The sequence below is a fragment of the Aedes albopictus genome, chromosome 3 (genome assembly GCF_035046485.1).
Source record: "Aedes albopictus strain Foshan chromosome 3, AalbF5, whole genome shotgun sequence".
Lineage (NCBI taxonomy): Eukaryota > Metazoa > Arthropoda > Insecta > Diptera > Culicidae > Aedes > Aedes albopictus.
Window position 1 is genome coordinate 55,279,828 of NC_085138.1, and position 15,514 is coordinate 55,295,341.

The following is a 15,514-nucleotide window of genomic DNA, read 5'->3' on the forward strand; positions in this document are numbered from 1 at the left end:
GACTGGAACTTTTTCTTAACCCTGTGGAAATTGTGCAGGTGTTGATTGATTTTCGACCGTCTTGATTATCAATTTGCACAAAAATGATCATTACTCAAGAACAAAAAAAAAACACATCCTGAAAATTTCAGGAGTATAGCTTATAATAAAAAAAATGCAGTGACATACGTGGGACCGCGCATAACTTATTAACGGAAGGTGAAGGTCCGATTAGGGTCGTGTGATTTTTGTTCTATTAGTTTTCACGATTTTTCATACATTTTGAACGGGAACTTGGACTTAGACAGAGATTTCAAACGTCAAAAAATCACAGTAGGCAAGACAAAGTTTGCCGGGGGCAGCTTAGTAGCTTTTAAATTTCCTTCCAAAAATATTTTTTTAGAATTTTTCCGGACTACCTAAATAGTGTTTCCGACTTTTCCAACCGATTTTCCTCAACTGTCGAAAATTTTGTGGAAAACAATTTTTATTTTGTATTTTTTTTTTCAATTGCTGAGAAAATTTGCTTGTGATTTCAAAAAAAAAAATGCGTCTACGATGTTTCGTTCTTGAGTTATGATTTTTAAAAGTAGGTAGTGTCTGTGGAAAATGATTATTTTCCACTGGAGTTTTCCGGAAAATTAGGCGACCCAGATTTTTTTTACGTCAGTTTTTGTTCATATAGGGTGACGAAGGGTATTATCGGCAGGTTTGTTCTCTTCGTCATGGGGAGCTTTTGTAGGCCGAATTCCCTGAAATTTGGGCATATAACTCAGCTTGATTAGGAAGGATTTGGGTCCAACTTTGAGCTCAACAAGTTTTAGAAAACCCCCTATGACGAAGAAAACAAAACTGTCGAAAATACAGTGACCCCACAATTTATGAATCGGCAAAAATGACCACAGCTTATGGATCACTCCATTTGATCAACATGGTGATTCATAAATAGTGTACAAAAATTAAGGTGATTCATCGGTGTGGGGTCACTGTACGTAAGTTCCCCACCTGTGACAAAAAAATCATTAAATTCTGAGAACCATCGTACCAATTTGTACGATAATAAAAAAAATCCCTATTGTCAAATTCTTCTTCCTAGTTGGGGCTCAATCCTTGTTTAAGGTTTTCCCCAGAGCTTCTCAAGCAAATTTTTAAGAGATTCCTTGTTGATGATGATTGTGTAACCACCATCATCACAAGGATAACCTATTGCTGTAGAGTCATACCGGTTTGGAAAGATTTACCTGTTTACGTGTTGTAGCTGGGTAGGCTAATTTCACCAGAGATCTTTGGAATACGACATGATAATTCTTATTTTGTGACAAAAGCCATGTCACCCCATGACCATTTGCCCGGAAACCAGTTCATTTAGCCTGTTTAGGGTACCCTTCCAGAAATTCCTAAGAACTGTATCAAACAATTGTCCTTACAGCAAATTTTTCGTCTAAATATTTTTTCATTCAAATGCTCTTATTTTTTATACGTTAATCAAAAACGCTGAAATTGACCAATCCTAAACCACATGTTGAAGCTCCACTGGTAAAATTTTGAGCGAGATTGAATTAGTTTTCTAGGGTTCCTGATTTCCACTATTCATCTTCTTCCACATTCGAAGACAGTCAGCAGCGAACGGTTGTCGCTTTAGTTCGTGTGTATGCTTGTCAGCGACGACAGCAAACTCCGGCGAACGGTGGGAAGCCACACTTGGAAATTACTCATTCGTCCACATTTGCATCGCAAGCGAATGCGATTCGTGAGTGATGCGATTGATATTGTGCATACGAATTTTTGATGTTTTCGAAATATTTTCTTTGCTAATCTAGCATTTCAGCAACATTACAGTAAAAATGTATGCATTACATGCGGAAATTCTCTTCTACTTATGATAATAGCCGCTTCGATCGCTCACCAGCATTCTTCACCATTCGCCATTCATTCATTCGCTTGCGATCCAAACTGCGACGAATGGCAACGAATATTCATGTCAAGCAGCTGGCTGATCACTTCCCACTGGTGATGGGGTTGCGTGTTTGATCACGACGATCCGTTTGCTGCATCTTTCTCGATTCGCTTCAGCAAAGAGGAGTGGATATGAATGGAGTGAGGCGAATATACCGATCCTTGGTTTTCTGAAAGTTACAGAATGTTTAGTAATGATTGATGGTTTATTAAACAAAATTTCAATACTCTATATCTCAAAGAATATTGGATGAAATATTTTCCAACTTTTTTGAGGGAACACTCACACATGAACATTTAATACGCAATCTTGTTAGGGTTGTTTTATTCACTACAAAAAAATATGAAAAATCTGTTTATGTAGTATACGATGTTTATAAATTTACCATATTTTGAAAATGAGAAAGTTCAAAACACTTTTATTGATCAAAATATGTTAAAATTTTATTTTACCAATAGAGCATTGCTTATGACTGGTCAAAATTTCAGCGTTTTTGATTGACGTATAAAAAAGTTATGAACATTTGAATGAAAAATTTTGTTTGATACACTGTATATACCATGTTCAAAAATGAAAGTGGAAAACAAGGAATGAACTCACCTATTTTGCTGGGTTTCTGTTAGGCTTTGGTTGTTGCATCCAATAGTCTAAGAATGCTTTTCAATCCATACTGTTAATTGTTCGCGCCAAGTATTTTGCATCCCAGCCCAGTCTTGTTAGAGATCACAGTCATTGACACCTTTTTGTCGATATTCGGCTGCCTTTGTTTTCGACATTTGCAACACACACTACTACACGAAACAAATATGTCTAATTAGCCTGTGCATGCCGGCGGGATCGACATACGAATGACACTAATGAGTGGAGCTTTTTTATCAACCATTTAAAGCTTTTGACAGTGTTCGACATTCGATCTGGCTAAAATTTAATTCGACCGGCTTTTCGGGCCCGTATGAAGTTGATCACCAATATTAACTTCTTTTCCCGATCAGCCTAGATAGCTGTGTAGTGTCGGTAGCGGTTAGTTCAACTGGCTAAGAATAGCACTACGGACCGCCTGTTCCAGTGGTAGGAATCCACTAATCAGGTGACCCCTAATTCATGGTGTTATGCGGCTTTACGCTTACCGTGCCTAGGAATGAATGGTTAGGGGGGTCTTATAAAAACCTAATCGCAAACGGAGCCTGTGGAGTACCAGGGCACCCTCCACAGTATTTGCCCTTACTGTGCTAACCGGAGCAATAGCGCGGTGGACCTTGTGTTTCTCCGAGACAATCAGCTGCCCTTCTTCAATCTCATACTTGAGGCTGAATAAGGGCGGGATTATGAAGATGTTATTAATTAGTTTAGATTTTCACCTATATGGTTTCGCATTATGCGTTTTACACAGTGTATTCTGTGAATCCTCGCTTTTGGCGCACTCAAATCGATACCGATCTGGCTTTATTGTTGCTGTTCTTTTTTGTGCTGTGATTGTTAAGAGTTTAATCTTGCCTAGTTTGGGTAGTGGCTACGGTTAGGATAGCTCAGATCAATCTTCAGCACAAAAGAACAGCAACGATCAATCTTTGTAGACTTATGCAAAATGGTACAGCCCAAGTGGCGTTAGTCCAAGAACCTTACTTTCGTAAGGGGAATTTCTATTTAGGAAACCTTGTGAATCCGGTGTTTGCTATTTTCAGTAAAAATGAAATGTCAAACTCACGTGTCATGCCTCGAGCATGTGTGCTTGTCAACAACGCAATCGTTGCTACACTCATCTCTGAACTAACTACCAGAGATGTATGTGCTATCACAATAGATGTATCTGTTGGAAACCTCAACAGGAAATACGTTTATTGTTCGGTTTATTTACCGCATGATGAACCATCCCCTACGGATGCTTTCAAGCAAGTCATTGCATACTGCACTTCAAAAGGCCTTCCGCTAATTGTTGGTAGTGATGCTAATGCTCACCATATAATCTGGGGCAGCTCAGACATCAATTTGAGAGGCTCCAGTATGATGGAGTACTTAAGTAGTACAGATCTTGCATTACTTAACATAAGCAACCGCCCAACCTTCATGGTATCTGGTAGAGAGGAAGTGTTAGACATAACGCTTTGCTCTAGCAGAATTAGTCATGAGCTGACCAATTGGCATGTGTCAGATGAAGAATCTTTATCTGACCATCGTTACATCTTGTTTGAACATGTGAATGTTACTTCGCAAACTTTGCGTTTCAGGAATCCCCGGTCAACCAACTGGGATCTCTTTACCGATTTGGTTGCAGCCAAATTTCATGGATACTCACCATCAATTGACACTCCAAGTGATTTAGATGATGCCGTTGATACTACAACGGCCTTCATCATGGAAGCTTTTGAAGAAGCCTGCCCTCTGCGGTCTGTGAAAACCACGAGAGGAACCCCTTGGTGGAACTCCGATCTGGCGAAGCTCAGGAAACAATGTAGAAAGAGTTGGAACAGACGACGTTCGGCTGGATCGGAGGCTTTCAGGTCGGCTCGCAAGGCCTACCAGAAAGCTCTTCGGTCTGCTGAACGATCCGGCTGGAAAAACCTTTGTACAAATGTTTCCAGTCTGAGTGAAGCCAGTCGATTGAACAAAATCCTTGCAAAATCTAAGGATTTTCAAGTGAACGAACTTCGTTTGCCAAATGGTGATTTCACTTCCTCTGATGAGGAAGTTTTAGAATGTTTATTCAGTACACACTTCCCCGGATGTGTGGATATTACATCTTCGGATGAACCTGATGTCTTTTCTTGTAGTTATGATTCTTTAGCTTCGGCTCGGAGTATCATAACTTTAGAATCGATTGAATGGGCACTTAATAGCTTTGCTCCTTTCAAATCTCCTGGGGCAGATGGGATTTATCCTATTTTGCTTCAGAAGGGATTTGATCATTTCAAACATGTTTTGAAACAGCTACTTGTTTGCAGTTTTGCTACAGGGTATATTCCCAAATCCTGGCGGGATATTACTGTGAAGTTTATTCCGAAGGTGGGTCGCGCGTCGTATGAAGAAGCAAAGAGCTTCAGACCTATCAGTTTGACCTCTTTTCTTCTGAAATGCTTAGAACGCATAGTCGATCATCACATCCGTGATGTTCATCTGGCCAATGTGCCTCTTCATGTGAACCAACATGCTTATCAATCTGGAAAGTCCACTGTGACTCTTTTACACAAAGTTGTTTACGATATCGAGAAGGCATTCACTCAAAAGCAATCCTGCTTGGGTGTTTTCTTAGATATCGAGGGTGCCTTTGACAACGTGCCTTTCGATGCCATATTGGAAGCCGCACGGGGTCATGGTATATCTCCAATGATTTCCAATTGGATTCACCAAATGCTCAAAAACCGACATCTCTTCTCGACATTGCGTCAAGCGGCGATTAGGAAATTGAGTGTTTGTGGATGCCCCCAAGGGGGAGTCTTATCACCACTTTTATGGAATCTCGTAGCAGATACGCTATTGAGGCAACTCAATAATAGCGGTTTTCCTACTTATGGTTTTGCCGACGACTACCTAACATTGTTAGTCGGTATGTGCATCAGCACCCTTTTCGACCTGATGCAAAACGCTCTTCAGGTAGTTGAGGGTTGGTGTCGCCAATATGGCCTTTCGGTAAATCCGAGTAAAACATCTATTGTTCTTTTCACGGAAAAGCGAAACCGTAATGGTGTTCGAACTTTACGTCTCTTTGATTCTGAAATTAATGTGACTGAACAGGTAAAGTACGTTGGAGTCATTCTTGATTCCAAGCTTTCCTGGACACCTCATGTTGAGTTCAGAATCAAGAAAGCTTGTATGGCCTTCGGGCAATGCCGGCGAACCTTTGGTACAACTTGGGGTCTAAAACCCAAGTATATCAAATGGATCTACACAACTGTTGTTCGGCCAATATTGGCCTATGGATGCCTTGTGTGGTGGCAAAAGGGCGAAGTGAGAACGGTCCAATCAAAGTTAGGCCATCTCCAAAGGATGTGCTTAATGGCGATGTCTGGAGCGTTCTCTTCAACTCCCACGGCAGCGCTCGAAGTTCTCTTTGACGTTGCCCCACTACACATTCATCTCAAACAAGAAGCACTTTCTTGCACTTACCGCCTATGGGTACTCGGTTTACTAGAGGAAACTCCTGTGAACCGCAGTTCAACACACACCTCGTTGTTTCCACTTTTGGTGAATTGGGACAAAGTTGTCCTTGCTCCAAGTGATCTTACAATTGCTTGTAATTTTCCATATAGGACATTTTCCACGAAATTCCCTTCCCGGGAAGAGTGGACATCTGGTTATCTGGAGAGAAGTATTTCAGACGGCATCGTATGTTACACTGATGGCTCCCTTCTCGAAGGTCGAGCAGGTGCTGGTGTTTATTCTCGTGAGCTAAGGCTGTATCAGTCTTATTCACTTGGCAGACACTGCACCGTTTTTCAGGCCGAAATCTTTGCTCTTATGTGCGGAGTGCAATCAGCACTTCAGCAGCACGTAATGGGCAAAGTAATATACTTCTGTTCAGATAGCCAAGCTGCTATTAAAGCACTTGCTTCGGCCAACTCCAGGTCGAAGATAGTTATCGCTTGTCGAACTCAAATTGAGGAGCTGAATTCAGCAAACGCTGTTCACCTTGTATGGGTACCTGGCCATTCTTCCATCGCTGGAAATGAATTGGCTGATGAGTTAGCTCGCACTGGAGCATCACATGACTTCATCGGCCCTGAGCCAGCTATTCCGGTATCCAAGTGTTGGGTGAAGCTTCGGATTGACACGTGGGCTGCCACTCAGCACAAACAATACTGGAATAGTTTGGAGTCATGTCGTCAAACAAAATTGTATTGTACTGAGCCATCTCTAGGGGTGGCAAAGTATCTAACAAATCTGTCAAAGCAGAATTGCAGCATGCTGGTCAAAGCATTGACTGGCCACTGCCGACTCAGTTATCACATGGCGAATATTCAGCAAGCTGATTCATTTGCATGTGATAGCTGTGAATCCGATTATGGAACTTCGTATCATTTAATATGTAACTGTCCAGTTTTTGCGCAATTGCGTTTCCGAGTACTCGGGAAACACTTATTAAGTGAAACTGACTTCAGAAACCTGAATCTTCAGGACGTTCTGTTGTTCTTGACCCGCTGTGGTAAAGAGCTATAGGCTCTCTTTACGCTTTATGCATTATCACAGTGCCCTTTTCAGGGCGCTGTTCGAACCCATTGTGGCACGCTTATGCGTTATTACAGTGTCCTTTTCAGGACGCTATGTGAACCCATTGTGGTACGCTTTTGCGAGTATGACGATCCTATTCCCTTACCTGTCCTTTCCCATGTCCTATCCTTTTTCCTTCCCTTCTCCGTCAGGTAAATGATGAATAGGCTCGTGTTCATGGCGATGGCACAAATTTCCCGAATGGAGGAGAACGTGCCTCTAGAGCCGACCTACTGATACCTGATACCTGAACACACACTACTACACGAAACAAATATGTCTAATTAGCCTGTGCATGCCGGCGGGATCGACATACGAATGACACTAATGAGTGGAGCTTTTTTATCAACCATTTAAAGCTTTTGACAGTGTTCGACATTCGATCTGGCTAAAATTTAATTCGACCGTTATTTTTTTTTATTCAAACCAGCTTTTATGGTTGCGGTAAACAGAAGCATTTCTGATTCCTCCGTCTCAATTGCAAGTGATTGCAAGATTCTTTGTAAAAGTGTTTTGAATGGCGGGGAAAGATTTTTCAAACCCCCGAAATTAATGTATTTGGAATATATTCAGAGGCGCCTCGTCCACATGTTCGACCTGTTCTTGGAACGGGTATAGGCTAAGAATAAAACTCGTAAAATAATCTTTAAGTAGATATACCAAAAGAATAAACTAAATTTAAAACTCCCACCGCACATACCCCATAACAACTTGCACACAAGGCGCAAACATCGTTCTCGGTTTATGAAGAACGAAAGACGACTCCAAGCCATCCACCGGCAGAAACCATAACAAGAGCATGCGAGAGCCAGCCTTGCGCAGCTCTCTCTTGCTCGACTCTACGAAACTACATGCCACCGGTTCCCCGATTCATGCGAACGATGGATGCTGTTCCCAAAACCAACAGTTTCCTCACTTTTTTGCCTCCGAATGGCAGTGTTCATTCGAATTCATTTCACTTTACTCTGTCGCTCATACGTTCCCTACTCGTCTAGAACCAGCAGCAGCGTTGTCAACGTTACTTTCCATTCGCCTTGACGGAGGCTCTCTGAGAGAATTGCGCTGTGCGTGAAATCAATTTTTTTTAACATGGGAAAGGATAGGAGCTGCATTTTCAAATGCTTCTAAAATATTTTAGGGACTTCAGATTGAAAAAAGTGTTAATGTTTTGCAATATACTTTCAATTAGCTACATTATAACTGGTTTTAGACAAAAGTTTTTAAATTACAATGTTATGTCTATAATATAGCGTATCAAAATCTCATTCGATAACATTAAGAACGTTTTGCCTGAAAAAATTTCTATAAAGAATTAGAAGCATTTGAAAATGCAGCTCCTATCCTTTCCCATGTTAAAAAAAATGTTTTCACGCAACCGCAATTCTCTCAGAGAGCCTCCGTCAAGGCGAATTTTTCGCTTCCCGCCTGCTTCTCACGCGTACACGCACGCTAAGCGCAATCGATTAAAGACAAATCATGTTGAAAATTTACAGTTTTAGAATGCTAAAAAATGTATGTTATATCGTTGTTGGAAATCAAAGGATTATTTAACAATATCTAAAAAATGGAATAACGAACATTGATTGCACAGTATTTAAATAAATACTTTGCCAGCTATGCTTACTAGTATGGGACACGCTTGTATGAAAAAAATGAATCCTCGCTCCAGTCGACTTTTTAGATCCCATTTAGGTCCCATATGAACTGTACAAAATTTCAGAGCAATCGGTGAAACTATAATTTAGCGCAAGCGGTTCAAAGTTTTCATAGGATTTACTATGGGAAAAGTTACATTTTCAAACAAAAAATCCCAGAGGTCACCCCTTGTCTTCTTAATTCAAATCGATCAATGCTTCTTGTAGAAACATAATTTTTGAAACTTTCCTTCGAAGACCGCAAAACAATTGGATGCTTGTGGAAAAAGTTATTGATTTATTACCGATTAGTGATCTAACGAACGGCTTTTTGTTTTGTTTTATCAGCAGCACTGCTGTTGCCGTTGTCGCATGGGGTGGCGGGAGGCATCACCACCCCCAGAAACAGCAGCAACCAAGGCAGCAGCTACAGTGCTGCTAATAAAACAAAACAAAAAGCCGGTCGTTGGATCACTAATCGATAATAAATCAATAACTTTTTCCACAAGCATCCAATTGTTTTGCGGTCTTCGAAGGAAAGTTTCATAAATGATTTGTCTACAAGAAGCATTGATCGATTTGAATTAAGGAGTCAAGGGGCGACCTCTGGGATTTTTTATCTGAAAGTGTAACTTTTCCCATAGTAAATCCTATGAAAACTTTGAACCGCTTGCGCTAAATTATAGTTTCACCGATTACGCTGGAATTTTGCACAGTTCATATGGGACCTAAATGGAATCAAAAAAGTCGACTGGAGCGAGAATTTGATGTTTGTCCCATACTAATGCTTACCGATCAGGTTCTCAAATGTGTGTAAATGATTGTTAGCATGCTGCTCGGTATACTCTTCAGAGAAAAAAGCGATGGATACCAGAGGCACACAGCTAAACGCAAAGAGCTTCTTCAGTGGAAAGTTTACATGTGTGTAGCAAAACCCGAAATGAATGAAAGCTTGTGGCTTCTCGGTTTGTCGTTCTACGTAGGCTGAGAACAACTTGCGCAGCTAGAGCACATTTTGGCACACCCAATGTCGTGCGCGCTTGTTATGCATTACATCCGTGGATGACGCTGTGGGTGCCGAATGTGCTCTAGCTAGCTCGTTGGCAACGGTTTCCAAATTTTAACTTTGAGGCCATGATACGAGCTAAAACAATTTATGGAGGTAGAAATTTCGAACACTTGCGGAAAAGAGAGCATGTTGGACATGATTGAAAAAAAAAAACAAGTATCGTCGGTGTGTGAAGAACGTTAGAAAATGACTTCCACCGAAAATGGATTTTTCTAAAATTCTATATGAGATACCAAACTTCGGAAGTCGCTCTAAGGCGCATCTGAATGCAAATCGCATCATTATTTGTGATGAAAATGCGGAAGATATTTTTCAGAAAATGGTTAACAAACAAGAAAATAAAAATCAGCTTATGTTAAAAATCACAATACTAAAACAAAAAAAACAGCAAGCATAATATGAAATAACTCTAATGTGTTTTCATTTAGAAAAAAAATTGTAATCTGTAGAACAGGTCAGTCTGCTAGTCACGAGACGCCTCTGAATATATTACTTATTGCACAGTAAAACCGCTCAGCACTAAAATGTGCAAGACCTACTCATAAATGCATAGTTTCCATACCACTCATAAAATGTGTAAGAGTTACACATTCAGAAAATCTGCTCCAGCGTCCACAAAATCGTTAAAGTTTAAATTTTTTGTATGGCAATCTAACTAGGTTTCCAAGTGACCTTGGCGAACCAAAAAATATAGCCATTTCGCATCTAGAATAGTGTACGAGCATATTTTGTGAATGTATAACTCTTACACATATTATCAGCGGTATGGAAATTATGCATTTATGAGTAGGTCTTACATATTTTAGTTTTAGCGTGTGGGAAAATTTATAGATTATGATGCTTTTGGCGTAGGTGTATTGAAACTATTGTCAATAAAACACATACATATTTAAATGCCATAATCAATCGTTATGTGAAACAAACGATTTTCGAACACTGTCAAAAGCTTTAAATGGTCGATAAAAAAGCTCCACTCATTAGTGTCATTCGTATGTCGATCCCGCCGGCATGCACAGGCTAATGAATGCACTTTACCACGACAGCGTCTTCGGGAGACGCTTCGGCTTTTGTTTTTCCTGTCGTTTTCCATAATAAGAGCTGTTTTGGCCTGTTTGGCTGTATGTGTTCAATTCAATTTAGAAAGCAAGAATAAAGTAATATTAACAATCATAATTGAAATTAGCTGAAATCATTGCGAAAAACTAGAATTAGACAAATGTCATCGTGTCAGACGACATTGATTTGACCTTTATTTATGTTTGTTGATCTTCGTTCTACCGCTCGTGTTGTGTATAAGAGTTAAGGTAACGGTAGCGCACAAGTGTAACAAAGTAAGCTGACACCCGACCGCGGCAGCGAAATGGTCCACTGCACGAATATATGCTGACCTGCTTACTCCCACACGAAATTTGACGTTTGAGCGGTGTCGGCACCGCTCAAACGTCAAATTTTCGGTGAGAGTAAGCAGGCCAGAATATATTCGTGCAGAGGACCATGTGTCGAATATTTACAAGCCTGATCCCAGCTTAATCACTCAGATGCTGATGATCTTAACCAGTCGTCGTTTATCGCGAAAAGATTTACGCCCCTTTTGATTTATACTCGGCGGCTGATTAATCATGAAATCTCTCACGGCGGTTGCAAAAACAGTTTTAGCTAAGATGCACACCGTGTATGAATCATACGGGCGCGGTCTGGTGCGATCTGATGCTGTGCGTTTCGAACGCAATTTGTTGAGAATCCAAGATAAGCGCGACAATAACTCTGGCAAGCAAACTTCCGAATCTTCCGTGCACAATATGTAGCACGATGTTTACTTTTTGCGCCGACTAATCAACTTCCGGCAAGCGAACTTCCGAGTCTTCCGCGCACACTGTTTACTTTACGCGCCGACTAAACAACTTCTGGAAAGCAAACTTCCGAATCTTCCGTGCACAATGTTTACTTTCCATGCCGACTAACCAACTCATAGCAAGTGAACTTTCGAATCTTCCGCGTACAATAGGGCACTGCATTGTTTTGATTTTGTATGGGTTTATGACGTTTCTTGGCCTTGTTGTTTACAAAATTTCTGTAAGAGTGAACGAGAAGGAGATAATTTCATGCAGTTCCCTATGTGCACTTTTCGTGCCAACATACCAACTCCCGTCAAGCGAGCTTTTGAATCTTCCGTGCACAATGTTGACTTTTCGCGCCGACTAATCAAGTCCCAGCAAGCGAGCTTTCGAAGCTTCTGCGCACAATGTTTACTTTTCGCGCCGACTAACCAACTCCCGGGAAGTGAACTTTCGAATCTTTCGCGCACAATGTTTACTTTTTGCGCCATATCGCGGCTAACCAACTCTTAGCAAGCAAACTTCTGAATCTTCCACGGACAATGTTTACTTTTCGCGCCAACTAACCAATTCCTGGCAAGCGAACTTCTGAATCTTCCACGCACAATGGTTACCTTTCACGTTGACTAACCAACTGCCTGTGGTTCTCTATTAATTTACCCAATTTCTTTTTGGAATGATTGTACGTAACAGTAGTTTACAGCATTTTTGAACTCGGTAAGTTGATGATCAGTTTTGGTGTAGAATCATGCCCTGAGTTCGAAAAGGCAAAGGAAAAAAAATACAGCAGAGCGGAATTTTTGTTCGACTTTCCATACAAGGTTGATGATTTGAAATCGATTTTTGTTCTATTTTTAAGCAAAGTCGCTAACATCACACATCTCAGTCTTCGTAATCAATGCTCCGATTGAGCTGATATTTTAACTCGCCTACATACGATATGTCAAATAAACGTTGAGAAAGAATTTTTAAATTGTTTTTTACTTAAAAAATATACATTTCTTCATATATTTTTGGAAATTTTGATAAAATTTAAGGAGATTGTCCCTAAAACTTGCCAATATCTTGAGTTTCATCTATTTGATGCAAAACCTGCATTCAGATGGTATTCTATTCAGCTTTTAATTTATGGAAAAAGATTTAACAAACTGAATTTGAACAAAACGCAAGATATTTGAATTTTAATAAATTCCATAATTTAAAAAGTTGTAAAACTCAATATTGAGCTAAAACTCAAAAACTGTTCTACTTAAAAATTTTTGAAGCACGGTTCGAAATCGGCGCTAAATTGTGCTTCAAAAATTTTGGTCGTTGACCGAAGCTTACGAATTTCGATTTATTTAGTAAACAAGTGTAATCAGCGTTGTACCATTTAATTCTGCCCTCTAATGCTTATCCTTTGAAAGATACGCGACTACCGCTTGTACTCTTCCCCAGTGTCAGTTATCCACAAGAAATCCTTTTCTTTATGCAATTTGTAATTCATGAGACACCACCAGATGCCGCTTTCTTCTTCACAGTCGCAAGTATTGTTCGCAGTATCTTACGTTCAATGATATCAAACGCACCCCGGTCGACTTCCTTCAACGTCCAAATTCTATGGCCATACAGAGCAGATTACAAAGCGGAATGATAGCACAAATTTCCCAAATTGAGGAGCACGTGCCTCTGGAGCCGACCTAGTGAGCCTACTGACCTACTGATAAAACTGTAGAAACTACACTGGACTGCTCAAATCATATTGATACTTGCTTGTTGGGGCACAACTCGAAGAGGTGAAGCTACACCAAAGCATTCGTTTCCTCTGGTTTGAGCTAATCGCTTCCAATAGAACTTTTAGAGCACTTAGGTTCTCCTGAACTACAAAAAGCCAACGTGTGCGTGGCTACCCACGAAGACGACGTTGGTTCCTTCATGGTTCTCTGCTGAAGACAGCGTGAGCTTGTCGTTCCTCCGGCATACGTGCTGCTTGCCCATCCCACCGCAGGCTGCTAACACTATCGGTCCATCCACTGCTTTGTTGATTAGTAAGTTCGAAAGAGCATCGCCTTGCTTCTGTTCGTCTAAGATTACGAACGGAGAGAAAAAATCAGCAGTAACTCAACATACGTATACTTTTTTTTTCTTTATTAAGGAGATTTTCAGCCCGGGCTGGTTCATCTCCGAGGCCGTATACTTGATTTCGACCCGTCAAACGTCGATTCAGGTGATCAATTCTAATCAATTTCGCCGGAAAACCATGTTCGATCATAATCAGTCATAGCTCGTATCACTACATTGAATTGTTCACAGCCTTGAATCAATACAGATAATGGGTCTACAAGTTGCACACTTATTCTAGAGTCACTTGTTCAGCTGTTCTATTTTTGGTAAAAGTTCGGATTACCGAAGTTCAGCACAGTTTTACCGAAGTTCTGCTATTTTTTACCGAACGTTCGGTAATCATTACCAATGATTCAGTAGAGTTTACCGAACTTTCAGTAATTTTTTGACGAACTTCGGTAATATGTTGCTGAACATTCGGTAATCTGAACTTTTACCGAAAATAGAACAGCTGAATACGGTACTTTATTTTAAGTGTGTGTAGTCCTGAAATTTATCGAGAATCTGTCGCAGTATGAACGTCTGATCTATCGTTGATCGACCCTCAGCATGATTTTCATAATATTGTATTGTCCAAAATGATGCGCTTAGGGCAAACCGGCAATTATTGCACACTCTATGCTTTTCTTATGGGTTGTTCAACCATTGGCAAGTTTTTAAGGTGTACAACAATTGGCAATTTACCCTATTTGAAGTGCAAAATTTCACAGACATCTGCTTGAAGTGTTTTTTTTTTAATGCCCAATTTAGCACGGTAACAATACTTTTTCTTCCTGGCATAATTCACCGAAAGCAGTGAAGACGATCGCTGAAGTAGTGCTTTGAAACCCGATCCCATTTTACGGTGTATGAATGCAGCCAAAAGAGGGAAAAACGATAATTTACCACTTCCTTGTTTTGTTCCGGTGCTGTGATGCGTATGTATACACATACAGTAGGATGTACCAGTACCATAGATCGTCTTCCAGGTCTACCCGTTTTGCTTTGTCTGCACCCGGGTAGGTAATTGAATTTGGCTCGCTCCCGTGACTTGAGATCGGGTTAGGGAATAACGTGATGTTTATTTTTGTTTTGTTTTGCACCAAGACCAACCAAAACCAAGACCGGTCGATATGAAGTTGGCTGATTGTTGGATAGAGTTATTCAGCACTCATCTTCGAACACATTTTAGGGGGGATCAATTACATTCTTGTGTACAGTAAGTAAATGAATTCTATAAGGGGAATTGGTTTCTGACGATTCATAATTTTAACATCAAACTTGCAAGATTTTAATTGGATGCTTTGCTATTTTTGCAATGAACATCTCAAATTATACGCTAATTGATATTGACCTGTTCTCACTTGGATCTAATGAAACAAAACGCTGCGTGCGTGCGTGTAAAAAGGTAGTATCTAGAGGTTAAATTGGTTTGAGGAAACTGTATGTCATGGTTATATTGTATTGTTCGAGCATGAATAAATCGAAGTTTTATCGACTGAATCGGCCAAATATAGACATAAGTACAAAGTAAAGTGAAGTAACTTTATCCACTTCATCAATGAACTGATAAAACAACGCATACATCGCATAGTATCCAACCGATGGGCAGTCGTTGGTGGATCATTCACTGATGTTCAAGGACACGACCTCATCAATGTCAACAGATTGACGCAATATTGAATTTCAGCGGACTTGCACAGCATTATTCCGGTTGTGACTAAACCGCGTATTTGGCACATCGCGTTTTTTCGAT

General features: G+C 40.3%; 1 protein-coding gene across 2 annotated transcripts in view; it reads left to right on the top strand.

The window, feature by feature from the left end:
- LOC109411331 (tyrosine-protein phosphatase non-receptor type 9) overlaps positions 1–15,514 on the top strand; it is a 272,596-nt gene that overhangs the window by 133,240 nt on the left and 123,842 nt on the right. The gene's annotated exons all lie outside the window — the stretch shown is intronic.